Source organism: Oryctolagus cuniculus, chromosome 20 (genome assembly GCF_051225735.1).
Source record: "Oryctolagus cuniculus isolate XC-2025 breed Fujian yellow rabbit chromosome 20, ASM5122573v1, whole genome shotgun sequence".
In the NCBI taxonomy this organism is placed as follows: domain Eukaryota; kingdom Metazoa; phylum Chordata; class Mammalia; order Lagomorpha; family Leporidae; genus Oryctolagus; species Oryctolagus cuniculus.
Window position 1 is genome coordinate 52,173,691 of NC_142886.1, and position 15,938 is coordinate 52,189,628.

At 52.9% G+C, this 15,938-nt stretch overlaps 2 long non-coding RNA genes and 1 pseudogene across 3 annotated transcripts in view; 2 read left to right on the plus strand and 1 right to left on the minus strand.

Moving 5' to 3' along the window:
* Positions 1-858, plus strand: part of LOC149120175 (uncharacterized) — a 30,205-nt gene extending 29,347 nt beyond the window's left edge. For both annotated transcript variants that reach the window (XR_016226905.1, XR_016226904.1), the window contains exon 2: positions 194-858. This is a non-coding gene — a long non-coding RNA (uncharacterized LOC149120175). The remainder of the gene's footprint in view (positions 1-193) is intronic.
* A 120-nt stretch (positions 859-978) lies between these two features.
* LOC138847312 (polypeptide N-acetylgalactosaminyltransferase 1 pseudogene) lies at positions 979-4,926 on the minus strand (annotated as a pseudogene).
* A 6,377-nt stretch (positions 4,927-11,303) lies between these two features.
* LOC149120176 (uncharacterized) lies at positions 11,304-15,759 on the plus strand. The gene is made up of 2 exons (XR_016226906.1): positions 11,304-11,687; positions 14,467-15,759. It is a non-coding gene; the product is annotated as an uncharacterized LOC149120176 (long non-coding RNA).
* The last annotated feature ends 179 nt before the right edge of the window (positions 15,760-15,938 follow it).

Here is a 15,938-nt window from a genome sequence, read left to right on the forward strand (position 1 = left end):
ACAGAATCCGGTGCCCCGACCGGGACTAGAACCCAGTGTGCCAGCGCCGCAAGGCGGAGGATTAGCCTATTGAGCCGTGGCGCTGGCCCCAGGGAGAATTTCTGATTTTATCTCCACCAGTTTAACAGCAATGGGTTTCCCAGTCCTCTGGTCAGATGATACTTCAAACTCAACATTGTCTCCCCCTTTTAAGTCCTGCAGGTCGCCATTATACTGTGAACAGTGGAAGAAGAGTCTAGCTTGGCGTTCGGAGCACTGAATCACTCCAGAGGAGGTTAACAGTTTTTCAGCAGCCCAGCCTCACGCGGTGCTGCCGAGTGCCATGGGGAACCCGTTGTGTCCATCGTGGAGAAACTCATCTTGCAGTGGTGATCAAACACCGCACTTTCAGCAGCATTTGCTGACTCTTCGTTTCAGCACACGTTTCAAAGGATGAAAGCTGCTAGTATTAAAGAGCGAGAAGATGATCTACCCAGCTAATAAAGAACACAGCCGCTGCTGCCCCAGGCAACCTCACAGACTACTAGCAGCATTGGGGAGTGCTCGTTCAAAGCTGTTGAGTAGACACAAACTTCTTGTGTCTTCCACTTAAGTGTAGTCTTCTTTGGTCTTGTTGGTTGTTTTGAGGTTTGTTCTTTGCCTGAGCTGAACTTGAAGCAGCAGTTTCAGGTGGTAAAGTCTGTTCTGTTACACATCATACCATCAGCTCAGCGCCCCCTCTCCAGTGCTGCCATAAGCAGCACGGCCCGGTACACAGGAATAAACCTTGCTTCTCTCGCTAGCACAGATTTCAACAGTTTGCACCCACCCCCACACACAACATGTAGAGCACAATTTGGGAATAAAATTTGCAGTTGATTCTCATAGTACAATTCATTAGGGACGGAGGGGAAGGGGAGAGGGAGTGGGAGAGGGGAGCGTTGTGGATGGGAGGGAAGACACGGGGGGTGGGGGGGAAGAGGCTATTGTGGTCCAGAAGCTGTACTTTGGAAATTTATGCTCATTAAATAAATTAAAAAAAAAAACAATTCATTAGGGACGGAGGTCCTACATGGGAAGCAAGTGCACAGGGACTTCTGTTGTTCCTTTAACGATTAACACTCTGATTTATGACGTCAGTGATCATCTGAGGCTCTTGCCATGGCTGCCAAGGCTATGGATGCCTTTCGTGACCATAGACTCCATCGGTATTTGGACACGGCCATAAGCAAAGTGGAAGTTCTCTCCTCCCTTCAGAGAAAAGCACATCCTCCCTTGATGGCCCTTCCTTTCCTCTGAGGCCTCACAGAGATCCTCCGTGTAGAATATTTTTTGCCAGAGTCCTGGATTTCCATGCCTGAAACACTCTCGCAGGCCTTTCAGCCAGACCTGGAAGCCTTAAGGGCTGATTCTGAGGTCAGAGTGTTACTTACAGCGACTGTCGTTCTAGGAGTCTGCTGTGTGGAGTGCTTCCCATACTGGACTTTCCTTCCTTTTTAATTCTACAATTTTTACCGGGCACTTTAAATTAGTTTTTAACAGTTTCAATGTGGTATATGGATAAAACTCTAGGAACATAATAATATTCCCTCTCCCTCCCTCCCCCTCCCTCCCCTCCCCCTCCCTTCCCCCTCCCCTTCGTACTTTCCTTCCTTCTCCCTCTCTTTTTTGAGATAACATTCAAATTTACATTAAGTAAAAGGGCTTAATACTTTTTAAAATTTAGGAATATTTTATCTTTTCAAAGTGTTTAGGAGTTCTTTAATTAGAAAAACAAAGGCAATTGGATTATCCATCAGGCTCTAAAAGCACCCATGAATTAAGTCACTCACATTCCCCACTTAAAAAACAAAACCAGGCCTGAACCACTGTTGAGCTTTCTCACAGTAAGGAGTAAGACCTGCCACTCTGAGCATGGAAACAACTGATTGATCAGACGTCTGGTCTGTTCAAGCATCAGGCCCACTGAAGACAGAGTTAACACACAGCTCCTGGAAGAGGAAAGGATTCCACCCAGCACCCACTTCTTTGACGAGTTCCTGGGACGCGGTTTACACATCTGGCCCAGAGCTCTACCCTGAAGCGTCCGCATGTGCTTGGTGCTGAGTAGCTCCAACAGGAGAGGAGAGAACTTGTGCACTCGGCCTGGCAAACAGCCCTGGGCGTTCTCAGACACAGGAAGTAGCACTGCCTGCAGTGAAAACTCCGACAATCAAAGACACAGACGCCATGAAGCAGAGTCCTACAAATGGGAGAAAATTACATGCAGTTTTGCCAACGGATTGCTTTATATATCAGGAGAAAAGTCACAAAGAGGTTTTCTGTGAGATTAAAAATTAACTTTTCATTGATACTCAGGTGATTTTGTGGTATTAAAATCAGAAAAATCAATTTAACCCACATGGAATTTAGGGAAGAAATGCAGGACCAGTAATGTGGAATAATAATTGCACTTCTGCTAACTCACTAAAAAATGCCAACTGAACATTTCCAGGAAAATTTTATTTAAAAAAAGCAGATCAACATTACAATTGAAGAATCTGATCTAAATATGCACTTGACAGAAACCATTTTGTTGTCTGTTTCACTGTCTGAATATTCTTTACCATGACTCTTTTTTTTAAAGATTTATTTGAAAATCAGAGTTACACAGAGAGAGGAGAGGCAGAGAGAGACAGAGACAGAGACAGAAACAGAGAGAGAGGTCTTCCATTCGCTGGTTCACTCCTCAATTGGCTACAATAGCTGGAGCTGCGCCAATCCGAAGCCAGGAGCCAGGAGCTTCTTCCAGGTCTCCTACGCGGGTCCAGGGGCCCAAGGACTGGAAGTGTGATGTTTCGAAGAAGCCCCTGCTGTGACTGCTTCCGCTGCAGTCTCCTGGGCTGGAGGGCACCTGGCTATCCCCTTGACGCCTTGTCCAGGCTCTGATTACTGTCCAGGTGCCGTAAGGTTAATTTCAGCGAGTCATACTCCCGGAGTCGGTTGTCTTCTAGGTGGTGGCATTTGAGCATTGTGACTGGGCCATAGAGTTTGGAGACATCCAAGCAAAGGTCATTGTTCCGATTTCTTTGTTGGCAGTGTACGAGAAAGCCTGATTACCTCTCGTACTGTGACAATTAAAAATTCCAGCTTTTCATTCTCTTTTGTAGCCATGTTATCCAGACACTGATTTGTTTCCACATTTCAGATCTCTCCCAATGAGAAACAGTGACATGGAATTTGCGAATCAGGATCAATGTTCTCTAGGTACCAAGAGAAAGGTTTGCACTGTGGCTTGTGTCTTAGAGCAAGTCTCGATGATCTATCTCCACAGTCTACCTTTGTAACACCTGGAGAGATTGTATAGAAAATGATCTTGAATTCAGCCATCCACACTCTGCAAGTCGTCTGTTATTTTTATTGATAATTTGCCCTGTGCTTCCTGGAAATATGTAAGGTGTAGCTTTCCAAAACATGTCCAACGTGTGAGCATGTAACAGTTTGCAAAGTTCCTCCACACTGCCAAATCCTAAAGGAGATTTCTAGGTTTGCTCCCCAAATATCCATTCCAGCATCATATGTACCGATTTCCTGAAAGTAATCTCTAACAGTTGTTTAACAAGTAATTTTTAAAAGATTTATTTATTTATTCGAAAGACAGAGTTACAGAGAGGCAGAGGTGGGAGGCGGGGGAGGGGGAGAGAGAGAGAAAGAGGTCTTCCATCTGCTGGTTCCCTACCCAAATGGCTGTAATGGCTGGAGCTGTGCAGATCTGAAGCCAGGAGCCAGGAGCTTCTTCCAGGTCTCCCACTCAGGTGCAGGGGCCCAAGCACTTGGGCCATCTTCCACTGCTTTTCCAAGCCGTGGCAGAGGGCTGGATCGGAAGAGGGGCAGCTATGTCTCGAACCAGCGCCCCTATGGGATGCTGGCACTGGAGGTAGCAGCTTTACCTGCCACAGTGCTGGCCCCAGGGCTTAGTGCTTTTGTAAACTTTGTTTTATAGCTTTGTCCAACCAATGGTTAAGAATGCTATACTTCTATAGTTTTAATGATCTGTGATTGTTTTTACATTCACTGTACATGGGTGAAATGGTCATTTTCCCATTCAACTGTTGTTTATAGCCATTGTCTATACTCCCAATAAACTAGGGTCTTTTTGCTTTTTTCTTGTTAAACTTTTTTTTTTTTAAGATTTACTTATTTATTTGAAAGGTAGAGTTAGAGGGAGATGCAGAGACAGATAGAGAGAAAGGTTCTCCATCTGTTGGTTCACTCCCCCGATGGCTGCAACAGCAGCAGCTGGGCTGATTGGAAGTCAGGGCCAGGCCATTTGGTCTGGTCTCCTCCTTGGGCCATCCTCCGCTGCCTCCCCAGGCCATTAGCAGAGAGCTGAATCAGAAGTGGAGCAGCCAGTATTAGAACGTGTGCACACATGGGATGCCAACACCACAGGCAATGGCTTTACCTGCTGTGCCATGGTGCTGGCCCCTTGGTATGTGGCAGGATTCCTGTACTGAGACAAGACACCAAGGCCTCTTAACAAGAGGTAGTCTTTTATTACGCCAGCATAAGGCCCAGGTGGAATTTCTTATCCGAAATCCTGAGTCCTGAACAAAGAAGGCTTTTGCCTTCTGTATGACTTTAGCCTCCTTGTCTCCTTTATATGGTTACACGCGATTGGATACGGTAATGTTGCATGGCAGCCGCAGGCTTGATAGAACACTGCCCGCGGACCACAGTTAACTGGAGATTTTATGTATGTGTGTGTGTCTATCTATCTCACACGTGCTGAGCCGTCTGCTGTCTGCTCTGTACCAGCGAGCAGAACCGGACAGGGCTACGTTTGAGCAGACGGTGAGTGCCGGGAAGCATCGCAGGCGGCAGGCACAGCCGCGTGCACTCCAGGAACGCAGGCCTTGCTTTTTCTTTGTCTGACCTTGGGAAGGTTTCTGCCACAGCTTTCGTCATGTCAGTTAGAGACAAGGCTAGTTAAAACACAAGGGCTCTGTCCCAGGTAAACTTCTCTTTTGGTGACGTCTTTAGCTCTTTTTTCCCTATTTGCGTGGGCAGTGGTTGCCTTTATAATTCGAGATCTAAAGACTTCGTTGTGCTGTACCCCTTACACAGCGAACTGCTGCTTTTTACTACATGCAGGGGTGACACTGGCTGTCTTCCCTCCTCTCTGTGCCCCTCTGCCTCCCGGAGCACGGCGGTGGTCGGGCACTAGAGATTTGGCATTTACTGGTGCTGTGTTCAGAGGCTTGCTTTGGCTTTCCTGGTGACCTTCAACTTGGGGCTGCAGGAGGGAGCCACACACACAACAGCTGTCCACCCCGTGTCCTCACCTGTGGCTGCTGAGTGTGGCCGAATGCTGGCTTTGTTAGGGCCACAGTGCTTCTTTTCTGTGCAGGTGAACAGTTGCCTGTCGTCTGTGTTACCACTGAGCACACTTCATGTTTGCTGCTGGGTCTTGGCCCAGCTTCTCCAGCCTCTCGTGGTGGCCAGGGGCTTCCTGCAGCTGCGTCCTGAGCGGTTGTGGAAACCCAGTTCCCCAGCTCCGATGTGCTTCAAACTGTTTCACAGCAACCTTTGTTCTGAACTCCGGGCCACAGCTGGAGGAGTTTTATGTGTGGCCTGAGGCACTGTGGGTATAATAACTACTACCAGCATAACCACGGTGCCTCAGACCAGCACAAATTCCCCTGCAGCCCGGAGCAGTGCTGGGAGTCTCTGGTCTTCATGCTTTGGAGAGGGTTGACCTGTGCCAGGGCTCTGGGGCTGCAGCTGGCCAGAGACAGTCCTCACCGAGGCCCATTGGGGCCTGACCTAGGCTGCTGTGGGGGGGTCTTCCAAAGAGAGAGGGTCCATGAAGAATTTTCCTCCTCCTGCCCCTCCCCAAGCATTGAGGGAGGGTCTGTGGGTTCCAGATGAAGATGGCGGACCCAGGGACATCCTCAGCTGAACTCCTCCTCTCCTTTCCAGGGTGCACAGCTGCCCTGGCTGCTCTCCACACCTGTGTCTCTCTGCACCTGCCCTGCGGCTCCCGGGGACATGGGAGAGGCCAGATGGTGGGTGTGTCTGACCAGTGTCCAGGCCAGGCTGGGTAGGAGGGGCAGTGGTTCAAGCGTGGTACCCCCTATGCTGGTGTTTACTCAGCAGGGGCAGCCGATGAAGTGTGTCCTGCACCTTACACGTCAGCACTGACAGCTGGAGGCTCCTACCACATCCCCAAGCAGCCCTGCACCATGTTCACCCCCTCTGAGGATCCTGGTGCTTCCTCATGCAGGACTGGCGAGGGAAGAGCAGGGGGAGTGAGAACTGGGCCCTGGGACCCACACCCATCCACCCTGTGCAAGTCGCCGGAACCCATGAGCAGGGGCTCAACACAGGCCTTCTTCGTCCTCCACGTCCTCTGGAGTTGGGGCTCAGAGGCCACCCCAGGGCAGGGCTGCCTCTCTGGTGTGAGCACCAAGTTTGTGGGTGCTAGGCTGCTGGCTGTGTGAGGGATAAAGTATAGGAGCGGTAGACAGTGCTGGGGTGGACTCTAAGCCTTAGCGATTGGGGTCTGCTCTGGCCCCTCAACTGCTGAGGGTCTGGTGGGAGGGGCGGGCTCAGGCCCTGTTGGGGCAGCTAATTTTGAATGTGGACCGCATTGCCATGGGTTCCAAGACCCGAGAGGCACAGTAATCGAGGCCCTGACCCTATGGCCTTTCCCGGCCAGGCACCTTGGGGGTGTGGGGCAGTGAGAGGGACGGGCTCAGGGTGAGGGGCTGAGCTCAGCTGAGGGGCACACTGGCTGCTCCCAGATGTTCAGGGCTGTCAGCCAGGAGCCTGTGGGCTGTAGGTCCCTGAGGGTTTTTGTGCTGGGTGCACTACTGTGGTAATCACCATAGTCATCGTAGCTACACGGTAGGTCGGCCCTTCACAAAATCCCTGCCTCCTCGTCCTCTGCCAAGACCACAGCCCCGAGCTCAGCTCACTGTTCCCGCGTCTTCCGTGCAGCTCTCCAACTGGAATGTGATCCTCAGCGAGTCTGATCTGGACGGAGTCGACGTGGATGTCTGTGTTGGACTTGTTTTTTACTTCTTCGACCAGCACTGAAAGTGAAGCCACCATGCCACTCCGTGTGACACTGTCCTGTGCTGCCATCACGTTTGCTCTGCCACCGTGAGACTTAGTAGCACCTGCTCTGCCTCGGGCGGACGTCTGATCACTTCCTGTTAGGGGTATTCATTTTTGGAAACATTTTATTTTTTAATTTTTAAAAAGATTAATTTATTTGTTTGAGAGGCAAGTTTACAGACAGAGAGAGGTAGAGACAGAGAGAGAGGCGAAATCTTCCATCTGCTGGTTCACTCCCCAAATGGTCTTTAGGGCCAGAGCTGGGCCGATTGGAGTCAGGGGCCAGGAGCTTCTTTGGATCTCCCTCAGAGGTGCAGGGGCCCTAGCAGCTGGGACGTCCTCTACTGCTTTCCCAGGACATCAGCAGGGAGCTGCGTCAGAAGTGGGGCAGCCAGGACTCCATCTGGCACCTGTCTATGGGATGCCAGTGCCCAGGCCAGAGCCACACTTTGTTTCTTTTCTCCTCCTGGCTGGCAGTATCTGTTCATCTCTTTAATTCTGACCCGTCTTTTCTCCCCTGCGCTTTTGTGGTGTCTTATTTTCCTTATGCTTTTGCTACCTCTCTTCCAGAAGTGTTTTGTTGTTGTTGTTCTAGTTCTTTCTGTAAGGTTGGGCAGACCACACTTGTCTCCTCCAGGGTCCAGACCTCGCTTGCTCCTCCTCAGCCCAGGCCACTCTCGTCCACTCCTCAGCCCTTTTGAGTCTTGCAATGGGCTTCATAGTTTTCCTTGAGGAATGCACTTTTTATTCATGAAGAATCACTTGACATTTTCATCTTATCCTTTGGCGATTGTTTTTTTCTGATATGTGTTTTCTTTTGGTGCTGCATTTTGCTGCTGTTTGGATCAAGCTGGTCCTGTTCTAATCCAAGTTCACCACTAGTGATGTGGACCAGGCTTAGCAGACCCACTTCCCCACCATGCCCCTCAGCTTCCCTTCCCACCTTGCACTGAGCCTGAGCCACTTCCCCATCATGCCCCTGAGTTTCCCTTCCCATCATGCCCCTGAGTTTCCCTCCCACCATGCCCCTGAGTTTCCCTTCCCATCATGCCCCTGAGTTTCCCTTCCCCCATGCCCCTGAGCCTCTGCCGCCTTCCTGCGTCACAGCGAGTGCAGGGAGAAGTCTTCATTTCCAGAAAGGCTCTTTTCTGCCATTGAGCCTCTCACCTCTAGGGATTTGCCTGGTGGCCGTTCACTTCCTCTCCCGACACCTCTGCCCAATGCCAGCCACTTTGGGTATCTGCATTTATTTTGGAGTCTCGGGGTTGTTTCTGTTTCCTGGGTTTACTGATAGAGGAAGTTTTCAATTTTCTTAAAGTCTACCTTTGGATCCAGCAGGAATGCAGCACCCCTCAAAAAGCCAAGATGTGAAGTCCTCCAAGGTGCCCAAGGATGGATGGGAAACATGGAAAAGGAAAAACCAAACACAGCTTCCCCCACTTGCTTTGCCCACACTGGTGGCCTGCTGCCTGGGCTGCTGACCCCCAGCAGGCAAGCATGCAGGGACCTCAGCAGGCGCCTCCAAACCCATAAATTCTTAGTGCCAGACCCACTGGTTGAGGGTTCATCCCCTTGGACGCTGGCCACAATTCCAGGCCATTTCATTTGTGCTTCTGACTGCCCAGTTCCAAATCGTCTCCCACAACCCCTGCCTTAGGTGTGATTAACTCAGAGAAATGCTTTTCTTAGGGTTCCTGTTCATCACATTGCATGTTACAAAGGACACAGGTGAACATCCAGGTGAGGAGAGGTGCAGGTGTGGCCAGGTGTGTGTGGGGCTGGGGTTCCTTTGTCCTCTTTGAGCTCCACCCTCCGGAGTCCTCATACAGCTTTTCTTCCAGGTTCTTATGGCAGCTTCCTTACGGATGGGAACTTGTGGGCCAATTGTATCATGTTCTTACCCACACAGAGATAAGAATTCAAAGCAGAGGCATGACTACAGGTCAGAGGTAAGAGCAGGGCTTCTATAAGGGAGAGGCAGGATAGACACTCATGGGTGGGTGAGGGCCATCCCACACCCAGAGACACCATCACCAGAGGGCCTAGGAGCTGCCTAGCAGGAGAGAACCAGGCACGAGGCCAGAGGGAGGAACAACAAGGGCCAGAAGCAAAAGGCAGAAAAGGACCATGGGCAGTGGTCCCTCTGTGGGAGGGGCTGGTGTCCTAGTGACCATGGGCAGTGGTCCCTCTGTGGGAGGGGCTGGTGTCCTAGTGACCACGGGCAGTGGTCCCTCTGTGGGAGGGGCTGGTGTCCTAGTGACCACGGGCAGTGGTCCCTCTGTGGGAGGGGCTGGTGCCCTAGTGACCACGGGCAGTGGTCCCTCTGTGGGAGGGGCTGGTGTCCTAGTGACCATGGGCAGTGGTCCCTCTGTGGGAGGGGCTGGTGTCCTAGTGACCACGGGCAGTGGTCCCTCTGTGGGAGGGGCTGGTGTCCTAGTGACCACGGGCAGTGGTCCCTCTGTGGGAGGGGCTGGTGTCCTAGTGACCATGGGCAGTGGTCCCTCTGTGGGAGGGGCTGGTGTCCTAGTTGAACATGCAAAGGGCGTGGAGTTTGGACGAGGCTTCACATGCCTAAAGCTTTCTGGGAGTTCCATGGTGCTTCCCTTCCCTGAGGCCATCATGACATATCCTCCTTCCTGGTCCCACATGAGACACAGGTGCATTGTGGGAAAATGGACATACTGGATTGACAGGCAAGGGGTGGAGTTACAATTCAGAGCTACAGGTAGAAACTGTGTAAAAAGATCTTCCAGCTCACCGGTTGCTACCTAACCATCCTGCCTACTTCCCCACTACCAATTACATTCGAGCAATTGATTTAATCATTAGCTGTTGGTGATCAACTCGGCCTGCAGCCCCCTCCCCTCCCCAGAGGCAGTGTGGGACTGAGAGTCGTCTACTTACGTCTACTTAAGTCATCTCTGCTAACGTAAGTAGAAGGCAAACACCTGGAATAGAAAACTAGACCCCCCCCCCCCAGCTCCTCATGCGCTAAGGCACCACTCCCTGCAGCACAAATGAGGCTGAGAATGGGGGAGAGACTTCTTCTTGTCGGACTTCAGCTGGGGCTGCCACTCAGGGACCCTCTCCATCTCTCTCCCCCTGGACTTCCCTCTCCCCGACCAAGGCCAGGTGTCATCCACTTGGGTGTTAGTGGACATCCTAGTGTGGGCTTTTGTCTTCTCGCAAGAAAGAACTCTGGCATGAGACAGAAAGCAGTGGTAGGCAAGTAGCAAGTTTATGGAGGCAGGACATCCATGAGAACGGATGGGACAGAATTCGAGAGAGCACCCAGTCACTGAGACTGGACAGAGCAAGGTCGCACGGGTGAACGGAGAGAACACACCCGGAGCCAGGCAGGCGGCTCAGCAGGGGCTGAGTGCTGAGCGCAGAGTCTGTTTGCAGACTGCGGCTTCTGAGGGAAAGGGTCCAGCTTTCCCCGCCCAGGACAAAGAAAACTCCTCCCGGGTTTTACTACTCAGTGCTGTCAGACTGGGGAGCCCACCTGGCACTGGGCAGGGGAGCTTCCCTGGGTGCCTGCCTTGCTGCATGTTGTCAGGCCAGGTAACCCACGAGGTGCCGAGGAGGGAGACTGCCCTGGGGAGGTTCCTCTGGGGGAGAAGGGCTGAGACCACCCGGGCAGGACTCTGCAGTGTAAACTGGGCTGCTTCCAAAGTGAGTTTCTGCATCTGCTGAGTTCCTCAGACCCCTAACACACACACGCACACACACACACATACACACGCACACACACATACACAGGAACACATGCATGCACACACATACACAGGCACACGCTCACACACATACATACACATGCACACATACACACCTGTGCACACACATATACACACATGCAAACACATACACACACGTGCACACACACAAACACAAGCATACATACACATAACACACACACACACACATACACACATAGGCTAATTTCTATCTGCCTAAGTAACATGGGGGGCTAACAGAAACTTGTGAGTGCATATTTCTCTCTTACTTGGAATAAATGAATGGTGTTCTTATCTGGACTTGCTACTATGTCTCAGAATTTTATCTCTGGGTGAGACTAGGACCTGCAGAGGGCATTAGATTCCTTGTCCAGGGCAATTCTGGGCATCGAGAGAGACCCCTAGAAGGCTGTCTGAGCGCGCGTTCTGGGTCCCAGCCGCCTGTGCTGTGTCCGTCCTGCCCTTCCTCTCTGCACAGCGCTGGGCCCGAGCCAGGCACGCTGAGGCTGCAGCTGGGTGGAGGAGGGGTGCGTGAGGGGAGCTCTGGCCGTTACCCCGAAGGAAGGAAGGAGAAACTGCAGGCTGGGAGAGCCAGAGCCCCTGGCAGGAAGCCTGTTTCGTGCAGAGCTGTTCCCTGGCTCTTCCTGACCTTGGCATGGGGGGTGGGGGGAGGCGGAGGGGGCGGCCCTGGAGGCTGGGCCCTGCCCTGAAGCTCTGGAAATGCAGAGTCCCTGGTCTCCGGGACAGCGGGCAGCTGGGGCCAGGGAGTCTAGGGCGGAGGTCAGGGCTGCCCTTGGGTCCACTACCCCCATCTGTGACTTGCGTTGGCCCTGGGATACAGGTGCAAGGCCTCTTCACCCAGGAAGGGAGGTGAGTGACCACCACGAGCAGCCTGCAGACATAGGTGGGCACGGGCTTTGGTCAAGGGGTGGAAGGCTGTGGTCACTCCTGCATCCCCCTGGCCACTGCTGTCTCTCTGAGGGACACCCTCCTGAGGGGTCAGTTCTGGCTGGGGTGGGTAAGGGTAGCCCTCTCAACTGTGGGACCCAAGACTCCGGCACTCACCTCATCCTCACTAGGAAATGTGAACACCCAGAGGGTCTGGGCTGTGGGAGATACACAGGGACTGGGCAGGGTGTGGGGCTGGGCTGGACCTAGGTGGGTGCGGGGGCAGCTTAGGACACAGCATTGCCCACAGTGGTAGTTCCAGTTGTACCCACCGTGATCCTGGGCTGCTGAGAATCTGTTCAGAGGTGGGCCTCCTCAAAGGAGGGGCTACAGGGGCGGGGCCTCCTCTGGGGTGAGGCTGTTCCAGCAGCTTGGGACTTGGGAGGCTGTGGCTGAGTTTTATGTGAGGCCTGAGGCACTGTGGGTACCAGTACTATAACCAGGATAACCACTGTGTCTCAGACCAGCACAAAATCCCCTGCAGCTCGGTGCAGTACTGAATCTCTAGTCTTCATCCTTTGGAGAGGTTGACCTCTACCCGGGCTCTGTGGTTGCAGCTGGCCACAGAGAGGCCTTACCGAGGGCCTTTGGGACCTGGCCTGGGTTGATGTGGGGGGTCTTCCACAGTGAGAAGGTCCCTTGCAGAATTTCCCTCCTTCCTGTCCCTCCCCAAGCATTGAGGGAGGGTCTGTGGGTTCCAGATGAAGATGGGGGACCTGGGGGCATCCTCAGCTGAGCTCCCCCTCCCCTTTCCAGGGTGCACAGCTGCCCTGGCTGCTCTCCACACGTGTGTCTCTCTGCACCTGCCCTGCAGCTCCAGGGGACATGAGAGAGGCCAGATGGTGGGTGTGCTGGGCCAGTGGCCAGGCCAGGCTGGGTAGGAGGGGCAGTGGGTCATGCGTGGTGCTCCCTCCGCTGGTGTTTGCTCAGCGGACAGCCGCGGGGGCAGCCGATGAAGTGTGTCCTGCACCGTACATGAGGCCAGCCTGTTGGGCTGTGGTCTTGGGCCCCTCAGTCATAGGTAGAATGTCCTTCACCAGCAGGCTGCTGGCTGTGGCTGGAAAGCCCGACTCCAGACCAACTGTCATCTCCCCCACTAACAGCTTCTCGTGCTGTGTGTGTGACCTCGAGGCTTTAACTCACACCTTCAGGGTGGGTGCAGTCTTCCACCCAGAGCTGGCAGGGGAGGGGCTGAGCCCCTAAGGGGACAGACAGTCTCCAGGAGACCCTTGCTATCTCCACGAGCCCCAAGCCAAGCAACGTTCATATGTGAAACACCCCCGTGCTCGGGGCTGGCGCTGTGGCATAGTGGGTAAAGTCGGCACCTGCCATGCCAGCAGCCCATGTGGTCGCCGGTTGGAGTCCTGGCTGCTGCACTCCTAATCCAGCTCTCTGCTGTGGCTGGGAAAGCAACAGAAGATGGCCCAAGTCCTTGGACCTCTGCACCCGCATGGGAGACCTGAAGAGGCTTCTGGCTCCTGACTGGATCTGCCCAGCTCTGGCCGTTGCAGCCAATTGAGGAGGGATCCAGTGGATGGAAGGTCTCTCTCTCTCTCTCTGCCTTGCCGCTCTCTGTGTAACTCTGACTTTCAAATAAATGAATAAATCTTAAAAAGAGAGAAACCTCCTGTGAAATTGGCACCCCCAGAGAATGACTCAGTGAACAGACAGAAATGCCCTAAACCCAGGACACTCTCTCAGAGCCAGTGTCCTCTCGGGCACTCTGCCTGGTCTCCCCTCGGACCAGACATTTTCTCTGTCGCTTGCCATTCAAATAAAAGTTTCTGCCTCTTTGCAAATTATTTCCTGGCTTGTTATTCCTATACTAAGTTGAAGGAAGAGATCCCAGGAGACTCAATACAGCAACTCCAGCCCTCCCCTCCGGGACATCAGCTCTGACAGCTGGAGGCTCCTACCATATACCCCAGCAGCCCTGCACCGTGCTCACCCCCTTGGAGGATCCTGGTGCTTCCCCATGCAGGACTGGCGAGGGAAGAGCAGGGAGTGAGAACTGGGCCCTGGGACCCACACCCATCCTCACTGTGCAAGTCGCAGGCCTGGCATGAGCCAGAACTCATGAGCAGGGGCTCAACACAGGCCTTCTTCGTCCTCCACGTCCTCTGGAGTTGGGGCTCAGAGGCCACCCCAGGGCAGGGCTGTCCCTCTGGTGTGGGCATCAAGTCTGTGGGTGCTGGCTGTGTGAGGGATGAAGTATAGGAGCGGTAGACAGTGCTGGGGTGGACTCTTAGCCTTAGCGATTGGGGTCTGCTCTGGCCCCTCAACTGCTGAGGGTCTGGTGGGAGGGGCGGGCTCAGCCCCTGTTGGGGCAGCTGCTTTTGAGTGTGGACCGCATAGCCTTGGGGTCCAGGACCCGATAGGCACAGTGATCGAGGCCCTGACCCTATGGCCTGTCCTGGCAGGGCACCCTGGGGGTGTGGGGCAGTGAGAGGGACGGGCTCAGGGTGAGTGGCTGAGCTCAGCTGAGGGGCACACTGGCTGCTCCCAGATGTTCAGGCTGTCAGCCAGGAGCCTGTGGGCTGTAGGTCCCTGAGGGTTTTTGTGCTGGGTGCACTACTGTGGTAATCACCATAGTCATCGTAGCTACACGGTGGGTCAGCCCTTCACAAAATCCCTGCCTCCTCGTCCTCTGCCAAGACCACAGCCCCGAGCTCAGCTCACTGTTCCCGCGTCTTCCGTGCAGCTCTCCAACTGGAATGTGATCCTCAGCGAGTCTGATCTGGACGGAGTCGACGTGGATGTCTGTGTTGGACTTGTTTTTTACTTCTTTGACCAGCACTGAAAGTAAAGCCACCATGCCACTCCGTGTGACACTGTCCTGTGCTGCCATCACGTTTGCTCTGCCACCGTGAGACTTAGTAGCACCTGCTCTGCCTTGGGCTCATGTCTGATTTGCTTCCAGTTTGGGGTTCCCCAGATAGGCAGCTCCAGCTTCTCTGTCCATGAGGTTCTTGGCTCCCAAGCTTTTGCTAATTTTTTAAACCCAGTATTTGTTTTGGAAAAATTTTTTTAATTTTATAAAAGATTGATCTATTTGTTTGAGTGGCAAGGCTACAGACAGAGAGAGATAGAGAAAGAGAGAGAGTGAAATCTTCCATTTACTGGTTCACTCCCCAAATGGTCTTTAGGGCCAGAGCTGGGCTGATCTGAAGTCAGGGGCCAGGAAATCCTTCTGGGTCTCCTATGTGGATGCAGTGGCCCAAGCAGTTGGGACGTCCTGCACTGCTTTCCCAGGACATCAGCAGGAGCTGGATCAGAGGTGGAGCAGCCAGGACTGCAAGTGGCACCTGTCTATGGGATGCCAGTGCCCAGGCCGGAGTCACACTTTGTTGTTTCTCTCTTCTTGGCCGGCAGTATCTGTTTCTTCTCTTTAATTCTGTCACATTCTTCCTCTCTCCCCTGCACTTTTTTTAAATGAAGATTTATTTACTCATTTGAAAAGCATATATATATATATATATATAGAGAGAGAGAGAGAGAGAGAGAGAGAGAATGAGAGAGGGAGAGAGAGGTCTTCCTACACTTGGTTTACTCCCCAGTTGGCTGCAAGGACCGGAGCTGCAGTGACCCTAAGCCAGGAGCCAGGAGCTTCCTTCAGGTCCCCCACATGGGTGCAGGGTCCCAAAGACTTGGGCCATCTTCTCCTGCTATCCCAGGCCACAGCAGAGAGCTGGACCAGAAGTGGAGCCGCCAGGACTTGGACTGGAGCCAGTATGGGAGGCTGGCAGTGCAGGCGACAGCTTTATCAGATATGCCACAGAGCCGACCCCACCACTGCCCTTTTGTGATGTCTTATTTTTATTTTTCTTCTGTTTTTTATCTACTGCTCTTCCTGAAGGGTTTTTTTGTTTGTTTACTTTTCTTTAGTTCTTCCCATTAGTTTGGCAGACCACACTCATCTCCTGGGTCCAGAACTCGCTGCCAAATACTCTTCCTCCTTGGAATAAATAAACACTGTTCTTACCTGGACATGCTACACTGTCTCCACTTAGAATTTTATCTCTGGGTGAGACTAGGACCTGCAGAGGGCATTAGATTCCTTGTCCAGGGCAATTCTGGGCATCGAGAGAGACCCCTAGAAGGCTGTCTGAGCGCGCGTTCTGGGTCCCAGCCGCCTGTGCTGTGTCCGTCCTGCCCTTCCTCTCTGCACAGCGC